Source organism: Bos javanicus, chromosome 1 (genome assembly GCF_032452875.1).
Source record: "Bos javanicus breed banteng chromosome 1, ARS-OSU_banteng_1.0, whole genome shotgun sequence".
Classification (NCBI taxonomy): domain Eukaryota; kingdom Metazoa; phylum Chordata; class Mammalia; order Artiodactyla; family Bovidae; genus Bos; species Bos javanicus.
The window spans coordinates 135,787,194-135,800,423 of NC_083868.1; the positions used below are offsets into that span (position 1 = coordinate 135,787,194).

The 13,230-nt window shown below is 41.3% G+C and overlaps 1 non-coding gene across 1 annotated transcript; it reads left to right on the plus strand.

Annotated features, from left to right (window-relative positions):
* Positions 1 to 1,875: 1,875 nt before the first annotated feature.
* On the plus strand, positions 1,876 to 2,011 carry LOC133255225 (U8 small nucleolar RNA). The gene has a single exon (XR_009738903.1). It is a non-coding gene; the product is annotated as a U8 small nucleolar RNA (small nucleolar RNA).
* The last annotated feature ends 11,219 nt before the right edge of the window (positions 2,012 to 13,230 follow it).

Sequence of the window (13,230 nt, forward strand, 5' to 3'; positions counted from 1 at the left end):
GTGGAGTTGGTTCTGGCCACTGATGCCCTACAGTGAGCAGCAATGGGGATATTCGGTCAGGACACAGGACAGGGGACCGTGTTATAATAATCCAGGAAGTAGCAATACATGTTGTACCTGTCAGGCTCCTTCCTACACTGAGATGTTTTGATTCTCTGCACACTGACCAGGAAACCACTATTTGCTGAGCATCATGCCCTGGGAGCTTTTTGTATGTCATCTGTGTAATCTTCCCTCAAGTCTGTTGTTTCCATTCTATAATGAGGAAATTGGGACTCCAAGAGGTTGTGTAAGGAGGTCACCCAGTTGAGTGTGTGGCAGAGTGAAGATCTGGGCTGAGGATGACGGGCCAACACTGGTACCCCCTCCTCAGACACCGATGGTGGGAAAGGAAACTGGGGCAGCTGTAGTTCAGCAGTTCGTCCATCAGTTAAAGAGAATTGCCAAATGTCTTGGGCTGCTATGACAAATACCATGGACTGGAGGCCTTAAACAGCAGGCATCTGGTTCTCACAATTCTGGAGCTGGTGGGTCCCACGTCAGGGTTAGTGTCTGGTGAAGACTGGAGGGTGGCTGCCTCTTGCGGTCGCTCCCCTGTGTCTCGCCACTTCACTCACAAGCTGCATTTTCATGTTGCTCTTTCCAGAGAGTCTGGTTCCCACGAGGAGCTGTTTTGCTGGTCATGTGACCTTGGGCCTCTGGGCCTCAGTTTCCTCATCTGTAAAATAGGATAATACTCTCATTTTCTTTCTTCTGAACTTTTCCACATTTTCGTATTCCTTCCCTCCTCTCCTCTTTCCTTCTCCCTTAATTTTTCCTCCCTCAATTTGTTTTTCCACATTGTCATAAACCTCAATCTCTAGCATTAATTTTCCCCTGGAAGATCCTTGAAACTCCCCTGTTGGATCCTCCCTAAAGTGGCTTGAGAGGCACCGATGGTTTTTCAGTAACAGAGACCAGACAAGAAGGCGACTGCTGAGGAATTCCATGTCAGTCAGGCGCTCTGTGCTCTGCATCTAGAATAGGGCAGTTTCCAAGGTGACTGAGCCTGGTGTGTGAGGATAAGGTGATAAGGTGAGGGCCTGGAGTTATGAGCTGCCAAACTCATAAACCATGCGGGCTTCCTCTGAGCCACTCGCCAAGCAATTTAACAACCGACTTGCTTCAAAGTGTTCCAAACTATTTAATGATCAGTGCATCTATAAATAGGGTCGTAAAAACAATCTGGATAGATATTAATGTATGGGTTCAGTCCTGGAGTAACTAAACCTTGAGTTGTTTTGACCTCAGAGAGCCATCAAAGTCTGCTGCAAGGAACAATTCTGCAGTTGTCTTGTGGCAGATGTTTTGTTCCTGCTCAACATGTCCTTGTGTGTATAATTTGTTAACATGATAATAGTGTGCTGCTTGGCACTCGCAGTTTACTAAGTGCCTTCACACACATGTTCTCATTTGATCCTGGCAAGCCAGGCATTATTATGAGGCTCAGGGGAGATAAGTGACTCACCTCAGAACATCCAGATTGTGGGGTGAATGGGGCTGGGGTAGCGGGGCTGGGGATAGTGGTGGTGGTAGCAGAGTCCAGATTTCAGATAAGGACTATGTGGCTTCCAAATTTATCTTCCTATCTTATTCCATCAAATCCTATTTCCTGGTTTAAAAGACTGGATACAATCAGTGACTCTTCTGTTCTCAAAGGGGCCAGCACCCAAGTCTCTCCTTTGATTGCTTTATATTAAAAATAGGCTGGCCAGATTTAGTAAATAAAAATACAAAACACCTCATTAAATTAAAAATTCAGATTAAATAATGAATAATTTTTTGGTGTAAGTATGTCCCATGATACCTGGAAACTCTAACTTAAAGTACTTGCTATTGTCAGGTAAGATAATTCTTACCTGTTCCTCTTTTTGGAGGGCAGAATAGAATGTGATGATTGGAGCTCGAATGATTTATGATTAAGGGCTCTCCATAATCAGGACTTGCAACACCCTGACTGCACCTATCTGATTAAAAAAACAAAAATAAAAAAATAAGGTACTTGCTATTAAATATTTTTTCTTTTAAAAAATAACATGAGTTACAGAAAATTTTGAAAAATCAGATAAACAAAAGAAAAGTGAAAGTGAAAGTCATTTAGTCGTGTCCGACTCTTTGCGACCCCATGGACTGACTATACAGTCCATAGAATTCTCCAGGTCAGAATACTGGAGTGGGTAGTCTTTCCCTTCTCCAAGGGATCTTCCCAACCCAGGGACTGAATCCAGGTCTCCTGCATTGCAGGCAGATTCCTTACCAGCTGAGACACAAAGAAAGCCCATAAGCAAAAGAAAGAAAATATAAATTAGTCCTAATTTTGCTGCTGCTGCTAAGTTGCTTCAGTCGTGTCAGACTCTGTGCAACCCGAGACGGCAGCCCACCAGGCTCCCCCGTCCCTGGGATTCTCCAGGCAAGAACACTGGAGTGGGTTGCCATTTCCTTCTCCAATCATGAAAGTGAAAAGGGAAAGTGAAGTCGCTCAGTCGTGTCCGACTCTTAGCGACCCCATGGACTGCAGTGCAGCCTACCAGGCTCATCCTTTCATGGGATTTTCCAGACAAGAGTACTGGAGTGGGGTGCCATTGCCTTCTCTGAGTCCTAATTTTACCATCATATAATATTAATATTTAAATATTAGCTGTTAATACTTTGTTATATTTATTGTGACCTCTTTTCCATTATGCATATGTTTATATGCATAATTTCTTTTTTAAAAATAGAAAAATGAATTTACTGATTATATATTACTTAGTTCAGTTCAGTCTCTCAGTTGCTTTGCGATCCCATGGACTGCAGCGTGCCAGGATTCCCTGTCAATCACCAATTCCTGGAGCTTGCTCAAGTCGGTGATGTCATCCAACGATCTTATCTTCTGTCCTCCTCTTTTCCTCCTGCCTTCAGTCTTTCCCAGCACTGGGGTCTTTTCTAGTGAGTCAGTTCTTTGCATCAGGTGGACAAAGTATGGAAGTTTCAGCTTCAACATCAGTCCTTCCGATGAATATTCAGGACTAATTTCCTTTAGGATTGCCTGGTTGGATCTCTTTGCAGTCCAAGGGACTCTCAAGAGTCTTCTCCAACACCACAGTTCAAAAGCATCGATTTTTCGGCACTCAGCTTTCTTTATAGTCCAACTCTCACATCCACGCATGACTACTGGAAAACCATAGCTTTGACTATATGGACCTTTGTCGGCAAAGGAATGTCTCTGCTTTTTAATATGCTGTCTAGGTTAGTCATAGCTTTTCTTCCAAGGAGCAAGCATTTTTTAATTTCATGGCTGCAGTCACCATCTGCAGTGATTTTGGAGTCCAAAAAAATAAAGTTTGTCACTGTTTCCACTGTTTCCCCATCTGTTTGCCACGAAGTGTTGGGACCAGATGCCATGATATTAGTTTTTTGAATGTTGAGTTTTAAGCCAACTGTTTCACTTTCCTCTTTCACTTTAATCGAGAGGCTCCTGAGTTCTTCACTTTCTGCCATAAGGTTGATGTCGTCTGTGTATCTGAGGTTATTGATATTTCTCCTGGCAATCTTGATTCCAGATTGTATAACTTAAGGTCTGCATTTTTTTCACTCAGTAATATATCTTGGATATCTTTATATGCCTTGATAAATTCTGTAATATTCAAATGACTGCAAGGCCATTGATGGCATAACACATTGCCTTTAGTGAATCCTCTATAGGCAAACACTTAGGTTGTGTCTAATGTTTTATTACTACAGACTTATCATGAATAAACTTCATTGAGTCTTCTGGACATCCTTGGGGTAAATTTCTGACAGTAAAATTTCTTGGTCAAAGGATATGCAAACTTTAAAGGCTTTTTTATAGGTTGTCAAGTTGTCCTCCAGAAAAATTGTACCAGTTTATGTTCTTACAAATAGTGTCTGAAAATGCCATTTCCTTGCATATTGGCAATGTTGGAAATTATCAATAAAAACAAAAAGAAAAAATAACCCGTTTGATTCTGAGCCTATCCTGACTCTATAATCATATTCAACACTCTGCCCTCAAGTATGTAATCTTACTTCTTTCTACTGAACCTTAAATTCTCAAAGAAGGGAGTAGATTAGATCAGGGATAGAAATCACTACCTCCACCCCATCACATGCTGAATTTCCATCCAAGTAATAACAGGCCCAATCCTGTTTGGCTTTTGAGATTAGAAGAGGGCACATTCAACCTGCTGAATTTCCACAGTGCTCAGAATCTTACTCACCTCAGCCTTACAGGTGACCATTACTAATGTAAAGAACTTGCTCATTAGGGCAAATTTCCCTTGATGTAGAAATTCAGTTAATAAATGGAGACAAAATGGTAGAATTATAATGTCATCAATCATCAGTATTTGTTTATTTCAGGTATCAGTTCAGTCTCTCAGTCGTATCCGACACTTGTGACCCCATGAAACGCAGCACGCCAGGCCTCCCTGTCCATCACCAACTCCCAGAGTTTACTCAAACTCATGTCCATTGAGTCGGTGATGCCATCCAACCATCTCATCCTCTGTCATCCCCTTCTCCTCCTGCTCTCAATCTTTCCAAGCATTAAGGTCTTTTCAAATGAGTCAGCTCTTCGCATCAGGTGGCCAAAGTATTGGAGTTTCAGCTTCAACATCAGTCCTTCGAGTGAACACCCAGGACTGATCTCCTTTAGGATGGACTGGTTGGATCTCCTTGCAGTCCAAGGGACTCTCAAGAGTCTTCTCCAACACCACAGTTCAAAAGCATCATTTAACTTAATCAAATCTCTAAAGACCCATCTCCAAATAGTCACATGCTGAGGTATTGGGTTACAGCTTCAACAAATGAATCTTGGGAGGGGACACATTTTACCCCATAATATTATAGAATACTGATAGCTAAACACATTAGAACCAAGTGAAATATCTAATGATATGATAATGATGAAACTGATCCAACAAATATATACTGAGTGCTTGCAGGGCCAGGTACTACTCTGTTTGCTGAGTTCTGTCCACAGTCTAGTGGGAGCAGGAGGTTAACAGACAAATTATAAGAGACGTAGCCAAGCATGATACCCATGTGCACAGACTCTGGATGTAAACTTCCTTGCTCCCCCACTTACTAGCTGTATGACTGTGGGTAAGCTGTTTAACTTCTCTGTACCTCAGTTTCCTCATCTGTAAACAGGTCTGTTTTGAGAATTAAATATTTATAAAGTACTTAGAATTGTAGCTGGAACATAGCACTACAAGTGATAAATAAATAAATTTGTGAACATTCACATGAGTCTGGCATTGAAAATGAGGTCTCTGGTAGACTGCAATCTTGGTTCCAATTTCATCTCCCTCCTTGTATCCAGGGCCTTTGCCATGTGACTGCAATTCCTCCATAGGTGATGGAATCTGTTTCTTTGCCCTTTCACTTCAAGCTGGCCCATGTGACTGGTTCTGGCCAATTGAATGTTAACAGATGTGAAATTAGTAGAGATTTGAAGTGTGCCAGTGGGGTGTGTCCCCTTGTGTTTCTCTCATCAGTATGAGAATATGCTGGAACTAATCGACTGATCCTAGTGGCAGGATGGAGACATATGGACTAGAGTCACCCCAACTGACCAGAAAACATTTAAATGAGAACCAGTTCTAACTGTGTGTGTACTGAGAATTCGAGGCTACTTGTTACCTAGCAGTAACTGACTAATAGGATGCTGATTGAGATTATTTCATCAGGAAATGCTCCCAATAAATTACATGATGGCAAAAATTGATTACAAAACAATTCTTACAGTAAGATCCTATTTTTTAATTTTAAATAAATTTGTTTATGTGTTTTTGTGTATCCCTGAAAAAAGTGTAGACCAAAATGTTAGCCAGTGGTTTTCACTGATGGGTGGCAATTTTTATTTTGTATGTATTTTTTTCTATGCTTCAAGTAAGCTAAATGACCATGTTTGGATTTTGTGTTTAGATGGGTGGAGAGATGAATGGTGGTTGGGTGGATAGACGCAGCCCTCCCTCGTGCCTGTTCTCCCAGATTGGTCTGAACTCTTCTATGGTGATCAAACACCCACTGCAGTAGGGCTGGAGGCCACACAGAATGTCTGTGATTATAGCAGTTTGGAAAATTATTTGTAAGATAGCCTTTCAAGGTGAGACATCTTGTTAAGATTCTTCCAGGCCCCCTGAGAGATTCCTGTAGGGCTTGGAACATCATGTTTAAATGCATTTGGACATATGCCAGGTCAGGATGAATTAGAGGTTAACATTTAGTTTAAGAACAAGACAAAAGAAGGCCTGAAAAACAAGCTTGAAATATCTCTTCTACTTGCTGCAGTTACTTCATTTTAGGTTTTCCTTGGTCTCCCCAGAGTGATCAGCCCTGATAGATGGCACCTGGGCATATGGGCCTTGCCCTCTCCAGTCAGAGCAGGACACACTGTAGCCTTCACTCCGTCTCACTCTGGATTCAGAATCCACAGTGGCACCACAGTGGATTCTAAGCCTTGGTAGGAGAGACTTTTGTAGTTATTGTTTTTTTTTTTCTGATTCTTTAAAATCGATTTTGTTGAAATTAAATCCATCCATTTAAAACGAACAGTCTGGACTTCCCCGGTGGTACAGTGGATAGGAATCTGCCTTGCCAATGCAAGGGGCATGGATTTGATCCCCGATCCGGAAAGATCCCACACGTCTTGGAGCAACTGACCCTGTGCACCACAACTGCTGAGCCTGAGCTCTAGAGCCTGAGAGCTACAAATACTGAGCCCATGTGCCTGAAGCCCATGCTCCACAGCAAGAGAAAGCCCTGCAATAAGGAGCCCATGCACCGCAACTACAGAGTAGCCCCCGCCTGCCACAACTAGGGAAAGCCCAAGTGTAGCAACAAAGACCCAGCACAGCCAGATAAATAGACAAAATTTTTAAAAATAAATGAAATATACAGTTTAATGAGTTTTGACAAATGTACACCCTCTTGTAATCAAGATACAGAATCTCGCCGTCACCGTCTCAGGTTCCTGCCGTCCCTTTGTAGTCAATCCCAACTTGCATTCCCGACTTCAGGCAACCACTGATGAGCTTCCTGACTGTACATTAGGTTTGCCACTTCTAGAATGTGACAGAAATGAAGTCATACAGCATGCACACTTTTGTGTCTGGCTTTCTTTGCTCAGTATAATGTTTCTGAGATTCATCTAAGATGAGTGACACCTTAGCTTTTTTCTTATTGTTTCTAAAGAGTATCCAGTTTATGGATGAACCACAATTGCTTTATTCATTCAGCTTTTGATGGACATTTGGGTGGTTTCTAGTTTGGGACTATTATAAATAAAACTTTTCTTTCCTTTTTTGAATTTCAACTATACTTATCCAGTAGCTGCTATGGGACTCGCTACAAAATGAACAATTTTCCCTGAAGCTTGCTTTTGCACTAAGAAAAATTATCTGTGATCAAAAAACTTGATAGTTCATTATTTCATTCCACCAAGCACTCATTTAATGAGCCATTTATCCAGTAAACATTCGCTTACCACCTACTATTATTACTAGTAATAATTTAGTAATATGCTAGCTGCTAAGTCACTTCAGTTGTGTCCGACTCTATGCGACCCCATAGACGGTAGCCTACCAGGCTCCCCCGTCCCTGGGATTCTCCAGGCAAGAACACTAGAGTGGGTTGCCATTTCCTTCTCCAGTGCATGAAAGTGAAAAGTGAAAGTGAAGTCGCTCAGTTGTGTCCGACCCTCAGCAACCCCATGGACTGCAGCCTTCCAGGCTCCTCCATCCATGGGATTTTCCAGGCAAGAGTACTGGAGTGGGGTGCCATTGCCTTCTCCATAGTAATATATTGAGTGCTTAATAAAGTACACCATGCCTCAAATACAGGGAGTATCACATTCTTTTCTCACAACCGTCCTATAGGGTAGCTGTGACTGGTCTCTCAGCTTAAGGTGCTTCTTAAATGAAATAAAGTTGCCTTTTTTAAACAAAAGAATTTTCTGTGCATCTTAGGCTTTTCATTTATTTATTGGCCTGCCCTCCTCTCTCTCTCACTCCACTTGGGTTTTGTGAGGTTTTACGACATCTCTTCTTTAATCAGGACCAAATGACCTGTGACGTTGCGCATGCCTTTATGTTTATTGGCCAACACCAAAAGGAAGATATTATACTCTGACATCCCTGGTGTCATACATAGATTGATATTCACTCCAGGCACACATGGAACACTTCATTTTTCAGAGACATGATTGAGCCAAGGTGCTACATAAGTCAAATAAATAAATATAGCTCTGGAAAGCCAAGGGCAGTTCTGTCCTCTGTGACACGTGGAAATACAGTTAACTTTCTGAGTTCTACTGAATGCTAACATGCAGCAGGAACTTTGGAAAAAGGAGAAAAAAGATGAGACAGAGAAAGACTCTCCTAACTCTTGACAAGTTTAATTAGTATGAGAGCCAAGAATAAGCTGAAAGAATAGTTTTCAAGAAAGCATAAACAATGGGAGAAAATGAGTATATCTTGAGCTTCTACCATCTGCCAAAGAATGTGCTAATCCATGTGCTCCAACGTGGCAGGTCCTCATGATCCCCTAGGAGACTTATGAAAACATAGATTACTGGGCCTCATCCCCAGGATTTCTGATTCTGTAGGTCTGGAGTTGAGTTCAAGAATTTACAACTCTAACAAGTTTCTAAGTGCTATTCATGCTGCTGGTCCAGGGACCACAGCCTGAGATCCACTCAGAGTTGGTAATATGTGCTAGACCCATGTATTATCACATTTAAACACCCCAAGAGCACTATGAAGTAGGTCTCATTGTCCCCAATTTGTACGTGAGGAAAGTAGAGTTCAGAGAGAAGTTCCACAATTGTACCCTGAGTCCATAGCTACTGAGCAGCACAGCCATACTTTGAAGTCACAGTTATCTTACTCTAAAACCTATGGTTTTCCCACAATTTCAAACATCCCTCAGACTCTTCCTGGAAAAGCAGACCTAGAATATTATCTGAGCTGCTCAATGTTGCCAGAATCTCCAGTGTTTGAGAATAAACAGGCACCATGGCATTATTTAAGATCACATGCTCCCAAAATAATAGAATGGTTTGGAAAGGATCCAGAATGTAGGAGTCAATGACCCTGATGAACACTATGTCCTTCTTTGAAGCAACTCAGTATGCAAAACACTTCAAGGTGACCTATCACTCTTGCTTCCTCCTTTCATAAAGACAGAACCTGGTTACAAATCAGATTTTCACCTGACTGTCTCCCTTCTGCTTCCCATAAGCCTCCTGCTGCATTAATTCAGCATAAGGAATAATTCTATAAAATGTGTAAAAGCAAATACTTCAAACATAAGTAGGTTTTCTCATATGAACAAAGAAATTGTCTTCCTTGTTGAATTTTTGTCCTCTAAAAGACTTTAAGTCAGGGACTTCCCTTGAAGTCCAGTGGTTAGGACTCCATGCTTCCAATGCAGGGGGCACGGGTTTGACCCCTGGCCAGGGAACTAAGATTTCAGGTGCTACAAGATACAGCCAAAAAAAAAAAAACTTTATTTCAGACACAAATTATCAATTTAAGAAATGAGAGATGACATCACTAAAGAGTCTACAAAGATTAAAAAGATGATAAGAGATGCTTATGGAAAACTTTTATGCCAATAAATTTGACAGCTTAGATGATATGGATGAATTCCTTGATAGATGGAAATGACCAAAGATTATGAAAGAGCAAATAGATAACCTGAATATCATGTCTGTTAATGAAATTGAATTTATAGTTTAAAACATTTCCACAAAGAAAACTCCAAGTTCATATGGCTGTACAAGTAAATTCTACCAGACATGTAAGGGAAAAGTAATATAAATTCTATACAAATTATTTTAGAACCCCACACCCTGAATTGAAAATGCAGATGCCAAGCCACTGAACCACCAGGGAAGTCTCCCGTGGAGCTTTTATAAGACCGAGGATTCCATTTCATCTGGCATTACCAAAATTGCATTTTTTCTCCCCTTAATATTAAGTGCAGTCTTTGGTCTGGAAGTAAAGTCTTTGAATTTCAGGATAATTTTAACTTAATAGTTAATTGGTAAATAACCTCTCCTCTTCAATTTCCTGGGTTTCCTTGGTGACTCAGACAGTAAAAAATCTGTCTGCAATGCAGGAGACCCAGGTTCAATCTCTGGGGTGGGGGGACTAATATACTACATGCCTCGTGGCACAGACAAAATTTTTTTTAAAAAACTCCAGGAAGTAAACAAGATTTATGTGTGTCCCTGCTTTGCAGATAAAAACATCGGTCAAGGAAACAGGGTGGGGGAAGTTTGACCTACACATCTCCCCTCTGGTGGTAGGGAAGGCAGAGACAGGAGGACACACAAAATAAGCTATCTCACAATTTCCCTATGGATAAGATTAGAAACAATTCAAAGTTACTAGAGAATGAAAAAGATGGTTCTTAGAGAAGGAATCCAGAAGAAATGGCAATCCACCTCATGGGAAGAGTTTTTTGGGGTGGGGGGGTGCTTCACCACATGGCTTACGGGATCTTAGTTATCCAATCAGGGATTGAACCCAGGCCCCCTGCAGAGGAAACACAGAGTCCTAACCACTGGACTGCCAGGGAATTCCCTAAACTTTTTATTTTAGAGAATTTCAAACTTACCTAAAAGAAAGTGAAAGTGAAGACGCTCAGTCATGTCTGACTCTTTGCAATCCATGGACTGTAGCCTACCAGGCTCCTCAGTTCATGGAATTTTCCAGGCAAGAGTACTGGAGTGGGTTGCCATTTCCTTCTCCAGGGTATCTTCCTGACCCAGGAATCGAACCCATGTCTCCCGCGTTGCAGGCAGATGCTTTACCATCTGAGCCACCAGGGAAGCCCCAACCTACCTAAAGGATATAGAATATAATGAAGTCCCATAACATTTACCCGGCCCCAAACAACAACCATCAACAAGTCCATGCCTCCAGACCTCCATCCATTTCCTCTGTCACATACAGTTAGCCCCCCTTGTCTGTGGGGGTTGCAAGACACCCAGTGGATGTATGAAATAGTACTGAACCCTAGATGTATGATTTTTTTCCTATACATGTTTGCCTAAAATACAATTATAAATTATGCACAATAAGAGATTAACAACAGTAACCAACAATAAAATAGAACAACTTTAACAATATACTGGAATGAAAGTTATATGAATGTGGTCTCTGTAAAATGAGGATTACTTGAACATGAGAACTGGGTTACCATGACAGTCAACATGATAACCTAGATGGCTACTAAATGACTAATGGGCAGATATGCTGGACAAAGGGATGATTATGTCCCAGGCAGGATGGAGTGGGATCTCGTGGGATTTCACCATACTACCTTGAATAGTGTGCAAGGGGCTTCCCTGGTGGCTCAGTCGTAAAGAACCCACCTGCCAATGTGGGAGACAGGGGTTCAACCCCTAATCCAGGAAGATCCCACATGCCAAGGAGCAATCAAGTCTGGACACCACAGCTACTGAGACTCTGCTCCAGAGCCCAGGAGACACAACTACCAAGCCCACACGCTACAAGGACTGAAGCCCTCATATCCTAAAGCCCATGCTCTAAAACAAACGAAGCCCCACCACGAGAAGCCCGCACACCACAGCTAGACAGTAGCCTCTGCTTACCACAACTAGAGAAAAGCCCTCGCAGCAGCAAAGACCCAGCACAGCCACAAATAAATAATAAATAATTCGATAATTTTCTTAAAAAGAATGGTGTGCAACTTAACATTTCTGAATTGTTAATTTCTAAATTTTTCCATTTAATACTTTTGAACCAGAGTTGACCATGGGTAACTGAAACAGGGCAGAAAACAAAACTGCTGCTAAAGTGGGGGAGGGGAGGGGTACTGTATTATTTTAAAGCAAATCCCACCCATAATATCACTTTACCTATAAATACTTCAGTGTGTTGTTGTTTAGTCATTAAGTTGTGCCCAACTCTTTGGTGACCCCCACGTACTATAGCCCTCCAGATTCCTCTGTCCATGGGATTTCCTAGGCAAGAATACTGGAGTGGGTAGCCGTTCCCTTTTCCAGGGGATCTTCTAAACCCAGGGATTGAACTTATGTCTCCTATTAGCAGGTGGATTCTTCACCACTGCCCAAATATTTCAATATGTATCTCTAAAACACAGCCTCACAATCTCAGCATCATTACTGTTGTGAGCCAAATGACTCTTTGCTGTGAGCAGCTATCTGGTGCATTATAAGATGTTTAGCCACATCCCTGGGTTCTACTCACTAGATCCTGGTAACACCTTCCCTCCAGTTATGACAACCAAAAATGTCTCAAGATTGCCAAATATCCTGGGAAGCAAAATCTCAAAACTGAGAACCACTACTCTAAAAGATGAAGGCTCTTGTTTAAAACATAGATGATACTATTATCACGTGTTTTAAAATTAGTAGTTATTTCTTACTTTAACCAAATATCCATTCCATGTTTACATTTCTAATTGTCTCATGAATGGTGTATTCTTTCCAATAGTTTTTTTTTTTTTTTAAATAAGGATTCAAGTATACTCCATACATTCTTATTGGTGGATATGTCTTTTAGGTATCTTTTACACTGTTTCCCCTGCATCCTTTTTTTTTATCCACTTTTTTCTTTTTTTTAAAGAAAAGAAGCCATATGACCTATAGAGTTGCCCTTAGTCTGAATTTTACTGATTACTTGTTCATAGTAGTTTAACATTTCCTCTGCACTTGAAATAAACAGACACTGATACACTGATACAAAAAAGATCTTCACGACCCAGATAATCATGGTGGTGTGATCACTCACCTAGAGCCAGACATCCTGGAATGTGAAGTCAAGTGGGCCTTAGGAAGCATCACTGTGAACAAAGCTAGTAGAGGTGATGGAATTTCAGTTGAGCTATTTCAAATCCTGAAAGATGATGCTTTGAAAGTGCTGCACTCAATATGCCAGCAAATTTGGAAAACTCAGCAGTGCCACAGGACTGGAAAAGGTCAGTTTTCATTCCAATCCCAAAGAAAGGCAATGCCAAAGAATGCTCAAACTACCACACAATTGCACTCATCTCACACGCTAGTAAAGTTATGCTCAAAATTCTCCAAGCCAAACTTCAGCAATACATGAACTGTGAACTTCCAGATGTTCAAGCTGGTTTTAGAAAAGGCAGAGGAACCAGAGATCAAATTGCCAACATCTGATGGATCAT